The sequence below is a fragment of the Bactrocera tryoni genome, chromosome 4, assembly GCF_016617805.1.
Source record: "Bactrocera tryoni isolate S06 chromosome 4, CSIRO_BtryS06_freeze2, whole genome shotgun sequence".
NCBI classification, from domain to species: domain Eukaryota; kingdom Metazoa; phylum Arthropoda; class Insecta; order Diptera; family Tephritidae; genus Bactrocera; species Bactrocera tryoni.
This window is the reverse complement of record NC_052502.1, coordinates 15,797,513-15,806,156: the sequence shown is the minus strand read 5'-3', so window position 1 is coordinate 15,806,156 and position 8,644 is coordinate 15,797,513. Positions and strand designations below refer to the sequence as shown.

General features: G+C 37.9%; 1 non-coding gene across 1 annotated transcript; it reads left to right on the top strand.

Annotated features, from left to right (window-relative positions):
* Positions 1–6,270: 6,270 nt before the first annotated feature.
* Trnah-gug lies at positions 6,271–6,342 on the top strand. The gene has a single exon. It is a non-coding gene; the product is annotated as a tRNA-His (tRNA).
* The last annotated feature ends 2,302 nt before the right edge of the window (positions 6,343–8,644 follow it).

Here is an 8,644-nt window from a genome sequence, read left to right as displayed (position 1 = left end):
GTGCTAAAATGTTTTCATCCATTCGGACAACATGACTTAGCTAGCGTAGTCACGGTCTCTTAATTCGCTGAACTATGTCAATGTCGTCAAATATCTCGTACATCTCATCGCTCCGTCGAGTGCGACCATAATTCTTCTGCAGAACCTTTCTCTCAAAAACTCGTAACGCCGACTCATCGGAAACCCTGCCAATGAAAAGAAGAAAACAGCTTCGGATAATTGACCCCCCTTTTGATGACGACCCCTATAAAGTATATATGTATGTATTTAAAAGTTTGTGTGTCGAGCTGAGTCGATTTAGCTTTGACCGACACGAGGGGAAGGAGGGGAATGTGTCTACCTCTGTATATATGCGAAGTAGTCCCTGAAATTTTGAGTTATCGATCTCAATATTTGCACACGTCATGTTTTCACCAAAAAGCTGGTCATTTTATGGAACCGCCGACATTGGAAAACTTGAGTTTATAGGTTCCATACAAACTGACCAATAAAATTCAAGTTCTTGTATGGAAAGCCGGTTTTTATGTGGCATGCTTGGTTGGTTCATTATTTGCCTGAAAGATGAGGAGCAGGAGTGCCAGGTCACAGTCGGAAACACATAGTGCGTAGTGTGGTAACCAAATTAAAACTTATTCAGCAACTAAGTGGATTTTGTAAAAAAAACTGACTTTTATCATGGTGGGCCTTGGAAGATATCCTGTTTCAATTTGCTGAAGGGTGAGCATTCACAAAGTCAACGTCTCCTCATCTTCCACGCATGCACTGCATTCCGCCGGAACTCACTTTCGCAATTTTCATATGATGGAAACGTAAGTGTAGGTGCCCAATGATAACCCCTACTATAATACCAAGATGATATTAACCGTGCTATCTACTAAGAGTCTAGTTATTGCCTGATTCCTTAACCCTTATTGTTGCTTGGCTGTCCACTAAAATGTTTTTGGACTTGATGGTTAGAGCAATCCTACTCCCCGAGATGTTTAGAATTGGAAAATATTTAAAGTAATATTTATATAGCGTTGCCACCTTGAAAAAAAATCAAAGAAAAAATAATTATCTTGGAATAAATTATTTTTTCTCATTTATTTGTGATTGTATACTAATTTTATTTAAAATAATATATACTTAGCGTTGCCACCTTGAAAAAAATAAAAAAAAAAATAAAAAAAATTATGGATTAAATTAAAATTTGCTCTTTAATTTTTGATTGCATACTAATTTTATTTAAAGTAATATGTATTAAGCGTTGCCACTTTGAACAAATCAAAGCAAAAATTAAAAAAAAAATTATTGCGAAATAAATTATTTTTTCCTTTTTAATATTTGGTTGTATACTAATTTTATTTGATGTGCTATTTATACAGTGTTGCCACCTTGAAAAAAATTAAAGAAAAAAATTATAAAGTGAATTAAAATATTTCCTTTTTTTCTTTTTTTTTGGTTATATACTCATTTGATTTAAGGTAATATATAAAGCGTTGCCACCTTGAAGAAAGAAAAAATTAAAAAAAATATATGGTGAATTAAAATATTTTTTTCTTTTAATTTTTGATTTTTTGAGCAACCCTTACGTTTGTGCTGCAAGTAGTCCTTAAAACGCTTATTTACACTACTGTCTTACTTTTTAAATTCACCACTTGTACTTTTTACATTTCAATTCTCCATTAAGCTTAATTCCACTTTTATCTCTGCCTACTACACAAACACGAATATTTAATGGCTTACAAGATGCCACAAACCGATTAACATGAAATCGCACAAAATTTGTCGAACGAGGGGCAAGTCTCCGCGCACACATACACAGATCAAAACATAAGGTATATGGCAACCCATGAAAAAAATTCAACCCAAAAAAGGTTTAAATCTTCCTATCACCTTCCTCGCACCTTTGTTTTAAGTGGAAAGTGCAATAAAGCAGCGAGCGTTGCCCAAATGCACTTGCAACAAAAGGCACAGCACCTGTGCGACTGCCACTGACATTGCCACAACATTTGTTGCGTCTTCCTTCAGCGCATGCGTGCCTTGAGCTGCTGCCCCGTTAACGAAATGCAAACATTGCATGGCATTGCAGTTTGTATGCCACCAATACACACATATACTCACACTCGCACAGAAGCCGTGGCAGATACATCAGCGGCGCAGCCAATCGATGTGGCACGCACGCATCTCGAGTGGCTGCTGGCGAACTGTCAGCTACTGCAATAAGTATAAGTTGTTAGTGGGGCTACCGAGCAGCTGACATGTGGCAGCCACTACTAACTGCATGCCACAATGCACGATCGAGTGATGCACACAGTTCAATTGCGAACTTTGATTAATTGCATTTCGGCATTTAATTGGTCGAATGTTATTAAGTTGTTCATAAATTCAATAAGAATGCGAATTGTTGCACTCTTCTTACCGTTCTTCTCGCTGCGAAGGCTGGCAGTTACCGTTGCGTGTGCATGCAACACGCTTGCGGCGGCGTGCAACGTTTTTCATGCCATTTCACAGTTGATGCCTCGTGTGCGCACTTAACAGCGTGCGAAATCCAGTTCCCGAAATGATTGAAGCCCCCAACGAGTGTGCCACAGAACGCAGTGTGACTGCCACAAACAACAAAAACCAAAACAACAACAGCCACTATGGGCGATTCATAAGCACCAGACAGTCACGCAGCTGAAATCGAGGCCTCACGGCCAGGTTTTTCGTTTTGCTGTTTCATTGACGAGTGTGCCGTGGAGTGTGTGGCAAGCTGCTTGATAGCGTTCAAGGTATGCATGTAGCACCGGAGGCAAACGGCACGTTGTTTCCATGAAATCACCAATCAAATTCGCACATTCTGCGCATGCGCATGTGCAACATGCGCTTCTCATTGCGAAAAAAAACGCCAACAACAACAGCAAATATTGAAAATAATATGTCTCTGTGCCACACGATCGACTGCGTTCGACTGTTTTGCATTTTTACTCCGTCGAATTCACCGAAAGGCATTTATTTGCTTTGCTTTTTTGCTCGCTGCCTTGGATTCTGCGTTTCGTGGGTCCTTTCGCATGCGCACAACTCACGTGTTGCAAGTTGCCTATGCACATATTTGCAGACACACTTACACTTGCATCAGACGGCTGCCACTTGTTGTAGAAATCAACAGCCAATGCGACCACCGGCCTAAAGTACACAGTCATACACACACATCTTTACTTACATACATATATATTTACAAAAAAAATCTCTATACGCTCCCTTGCTATCGCCTGTTCTTCCTTCTGTCCGTCCATCCGTCCGTCGATCTTTCGTCGTGTTCATTAACGCTTCTTATTAAGCTTAAAGTATAACAACAACAACACCGCTGGTGCCTTTTTATTGCCTTAGCTTTTGATTAAATGACCAGAGATTACGCAGAATTCTGCCACACAGTGTGTTGCAACTTGCTGCCATTTACATATGTACGTATATGTATGGGATGTGCATGCGTGCGGGTATTGATGACACAAATGAAGTGTGAAATTGTGACCGGATTGCTTATGAGCGCATCCATAGCTCTGTTTTTGTATTTAATTAATGATTTTTTGCTAAATCGTCAAATAAATGGACGCAGTTGCTTCTAAGCCGTTCAATCAGAAATATATATTATACACTTCACAGCTGTATTTCTTATACCATAAAAGGTATACTAAGATCTCTATCTTGATTTTGATCGTTCAGGTTGTAAGGCAGCAGTATGCTAGAGTAGTCGGATTCAGATATTATAATGTTGCCTTAGGTAATACTCCATGTCAAATTTCCGATATAGGCGTTTCCGAGAAATGAGTGGCTTCTTGGAAAAAATTATGCGTGCTAAATTTCAGATAGATATCTCAAACTAAGACTGCTTAATCGGCTAAGCTGATCAGACTGATAATTCATATAACTACCGACCTAATGAAGGCGAACGATTTTTGAGGCTGAAAGTTTAAACATTTTATAGTTCCACGTTGTTTCTAAATTTAACTGAGGAAATAAAGGGTGATGTATTTCGAGCATCCCTACTTTTTTAAAGTAAAAACACTGAACCTTCAATTTTAATGGAAAATATTTATTTTCATTTGAAAGAAGATTATATGGCATTTATTTTTTTAGTATTATCTCTCTCAAATGCTGGTCGCGGCTACATCTCAGATGACATAGCCGTTGAGCTAAATTTTCGATGACTCAGCCGGTAACTGACGATGTTTAGCTCGAAGGTCTGAATCGAAGAGGGTTTGTCCGCATAGACTTAAGACAGGAAAAAGCCTAAATGTGTGATATCACACGATCTTGGTGGTCAATCGACCGGCTCAAAACGTGAAATTATCTGCTCACCAAAGTGTTTTCTCAGTACATCTTCAATCCACACCAAACTGGGGTTTTTCTAGATGTTGTGGTAGCTCTTGAATCTCTCCAGGTTGCTCTTCGCCTCCAATGCGGCTATTTTGCTTGTGTATGTTAGCATTGAGTCAGAAATGGGCCTCATTGCTGAACAAAATTTGACGTTGTATCTTCTTGGAACTTTTCAAGAACCAATAGAGCGAAGCGATGTCGCTTAGGAAGGTCGAATGATGAGCAATGCGCCAAATCGTTCCATACGTCAGTCCGAGTTGCTGCGCATCGTGTCTGCATATTTTGTTTGCCTCGAAATTTCAGCATAGTCTTGTCAGAAATAGTGCTGTAATACTCGATTTGAACATAATATCAGTTTTTTTCAGGCTTTGAATGAGTCTCCTTCTACTGAAAAAACATTTGAAGTTCAAGCGACAAATGTCACCAGTCACTGAGTTTGATGGGTGCTCAACTGGTAGTAGCAAAAGCCAAGTCTGACCGGAGACTTAAAGCTGACATCACGGAGAGCAGTTAGCTCTAGAAGTTCGCTTCAATCATTGGGTTCAGTCCTTTGGGGAAATACGTGGCGGCTGCGATTTAAACCTAAAATTAGGTAGAATTGAAAATTCAGTTCTGTGTCAGCACGGCAGAGGTCTTAGATAGGTCTCGAACCAGACCAAGGTGGAAAAGGTATTCCTTCCTCAAGAATTGTTGGCGACTACGAATACTGTGAACTATTTTAAATTATTTTCTAAAAAATAAGAGTTGTAATAAAGAAAAGTTGTCAAGCAATAATTTAAGGTTGTTACTGACCGAAAATTAAATAAAATATGTTGCCATACGAGGGAACAGAGAAATAGAAAAAACTTAAAAAATTTATAGTTAAACAAAATATTAGATCTTTTTTAATAAAAACTTGATATTTGACCTTACCCTTTTACTATTTACCCACTCTCCTCAATACCATACAATACCGCTAAAGAGCAGTGTTTCCAAGACATTTCAAAATGAACTTGTGAAACGTTTCAGTGTACAACAAGTTTATGTTAGGTCAGTTTAGAACAGAATTTCAAGACATGGCACTTGGACGTACATAATTGAAACAATGACAAATATTCCACTTTTAAAGGCTTCGAGAGTTCTGAATATATTTTTGCAGACAGATCAAAGGAATAGCAGAAAGTTTCTCCATGGAATCCATATACATACATATGTATTTAGTAAGATACCTGCATCTAAATCTGGTATAATCGGGCTGGTGAATATAAATACATATGTATGTATGTACATTGATCTCATCGTCCACTTCGAAGATATTAGTGAAAAATATATGCATTAATTAGCAGTTCTAAAGGTTTGCTTGAAGTGCTATATGTATATAATGGACATTCACTACTATTAGTTACAAGGCTAATTCTTTATTTAGTACGAAGTTAAATAAACAAATTTAAAACAAACCTTCCAAATTAATGTAAAGTTAAATATAATAATATTTTAAAATTGATAAGAGCTTCCTAAAGGGCAAAAGAGTCAAGTTTTCAGACAATTGTTGTTCTTATAAAAGATTACTTCAAATGAGTAGCACATAAACAACCAAAAATAAATTGTCGCTATAATTTAATCACCATTCTCATACGCATTGCCTAGTATGCGCTTAGTGATACGCATAACTATTTTTAGACAGCTCATCAGCGCCAAAGCAACAACAATATGTAACAGCATTACTCACCTTTCGTACACATGCGCTCTCCAAAGAGTCGATAAGACAGTGCACGCTTAAAAAGCTGGTTGAGCAGTGTCTGAATTTACTGTTGATTTTCATAGGTGGTGGGGCGAGCGTAGTGTACAAGCACAACAACAATTGATGACGACTTCATTAGCTAGGTTGAACTCGCTTGGCTGGCTAACGGCAGTTGTGTGCAATTTGCTCACGTGACATACATGTCTCCCATAGCCGTGATCGTCTAGTGGTTAGGACCCTACGTTGTGGCCGTAGTAACCCAGGTTCGAATCCTGGTCACGGCAATGTGTTCAAGTAGCGCATTGTCACGGAGGGAGATGAGTTTTTTGTTTTTTGATTTATAATTTAATTTTAATTTTAAATTTTAATTTAAGGAATAATTCAACAGTTTGTGTATAAATGGTATATGTGGCAGAAGTTGATAGCTAAAAGCCACAAATTTGATATTTGACCTAATGACTATGCTTTCGGTATGTTTTCTATTTCAATATATCTAAGAAAATCTATTTAACTCGTTTTGTTAAGATATCTTCTATATTGGCCGATATACATATAAGGTTTAAAATCAACCAGAAGTTCTAAAATCGTTATAATAGATATACATACATACATATGTATATTGCCTGAGAAACGTGAGAAATAAGAGTCTAGTCCGATTTAGCCCATTTGTAGATAAGGTTTGCCACGTATCGGAGGTATAATGATGTAAAGGAAGGTTCGGGTGCCATCAAAACTTCATATTTAAAACTCTCACCAAAGAATTACACATACTTATATTAATTGATGAAATCGTGAATAAATTACAATCAAATCGTCTTGCCTTATATTGAAGGTCATAAACTTGGACTAGGTTTTATTTCTTTATCTTAATTCGCTGCAGTTAAAATTGTAGTAAAATATCTTGATATTAACTCGACCGAATATGTAATAAGTATATTATAATGATGTAGAAAACATCAAACAGAGGATCGGAATTTATTATAATAAGAATCAGTTTATATAGCATGTATATCGCACAGTTTCTAGTATTACACTGTTGCATTAAACAATAGTCCGTGCCAAATTTAGTCAAGATATCAGCTCAAATGAAAAAGCTTTTCATACAAGAACTGGATTCCGAAAGCTCAGTTTGTTCGACAACTATATGTTATAATTGTCCGATATCGGCGGTTACAATAAATTAGCAGCTTCTTAGATAGAAAAGGGCGTGTGCAAAATTACAGATTAATATCTCAATAACTGGGGAACGCTCTCGCGTATGTTCAGACGAACATCTCTAACTTGAGTCAGCTCGTCATGCTGACCGTTTACCATATAACGGATGATCCAAGTGGAGATACTTTCTGTAATAGGCTTTTTAGGACAGATCACGAGTGAGTCGTGTCAAGCTGTCATTTTATTTTTGTTCAGTATTGTTTGGCATTTCATCATGGGAAGACTTACGCCTAAACAATGTTTACAAATCGCTTAACTTCATTAAGTAATATCACTTATGGTCAAAATAATCGGCGATGTCTATTTTGAGACCCAGCATTCATTATTGGATAATATTAGACCGAATAGACCACGGTCAGCACGCGGTGAAAAAATACAGCACCCGATCTAAGAGTGTACATGAACAGCGTAAAGAGTCGATTCGGCGCCGTTCGCACCAACTCGGACTGAACATCTGGGCGCATTTTACGTCGAGTTCTTAAATTGAAAGCGTACAGCTTGGGCAAGAACTGAAGCCGCTCGACCTTCCCAAACAAAATCGCTTCGCTATATGGACTCCAATAAGACTTCCAATAAGATCCGACATTTTCGAGCCAAATTTTGTTCAGTGATGCGGCCCATTTCTGGCTGTACGGGTATGTAAACAAACAAAATTGCCGCATTTGGAACGAAGAGCAACCTGAAGAGATTCAAGAGCTGTCATTTCTCCAGAAACAACAACAGTTTGGTGTGGTTTGTGGACCGGTGGAATCATCGGTCAATATTTCTTCGAAAATACCGGTGAGAACTTAACCCTCAATGGCGACCGTTATCGCGCCATGATAACCGAACATTTGATATTTAAAATTAAAGCTCGTGACCTTGGCACCATTTCGCTTAAACAAGAGGGCACCACTTCCCACACATTGCATCAATCAATGGATTTATTGAGAGAACATTAAGGTGAGCAGATAATTTCACGTTTTGGGCCGATCGATTGGCCACCAAGATCGTTTGCTATCAAACCGTTAGACTTCTTCCTGTGGAGATATGTATAGTCTAAAGTCTATGCGGACAATCCCGCTCCGATTTGGGCCTTGGAACGAAACAGCTTGAATGTCATTCGACAGTTACCAGTCGAAATGCTCAAACGAATCATCGAAAATTGTACTCAACGGATGGACAATCTGAAACGCTGACGCGGCCAACATTTGAAAGAGATAATCGTCAAAAAATAAATGCCAAAGAATGTTCTTTCTAATGATAATGAATTACAATTAAATTTGAAGTTTCAGTGTTTTTTTCTTTAAAAAAGATGGGAACCTCGAAATGGATCACCCCTTACAAGGAATAAAAAGAATTTTTTCTTTCAAGCCTTGTATGTATTAAATC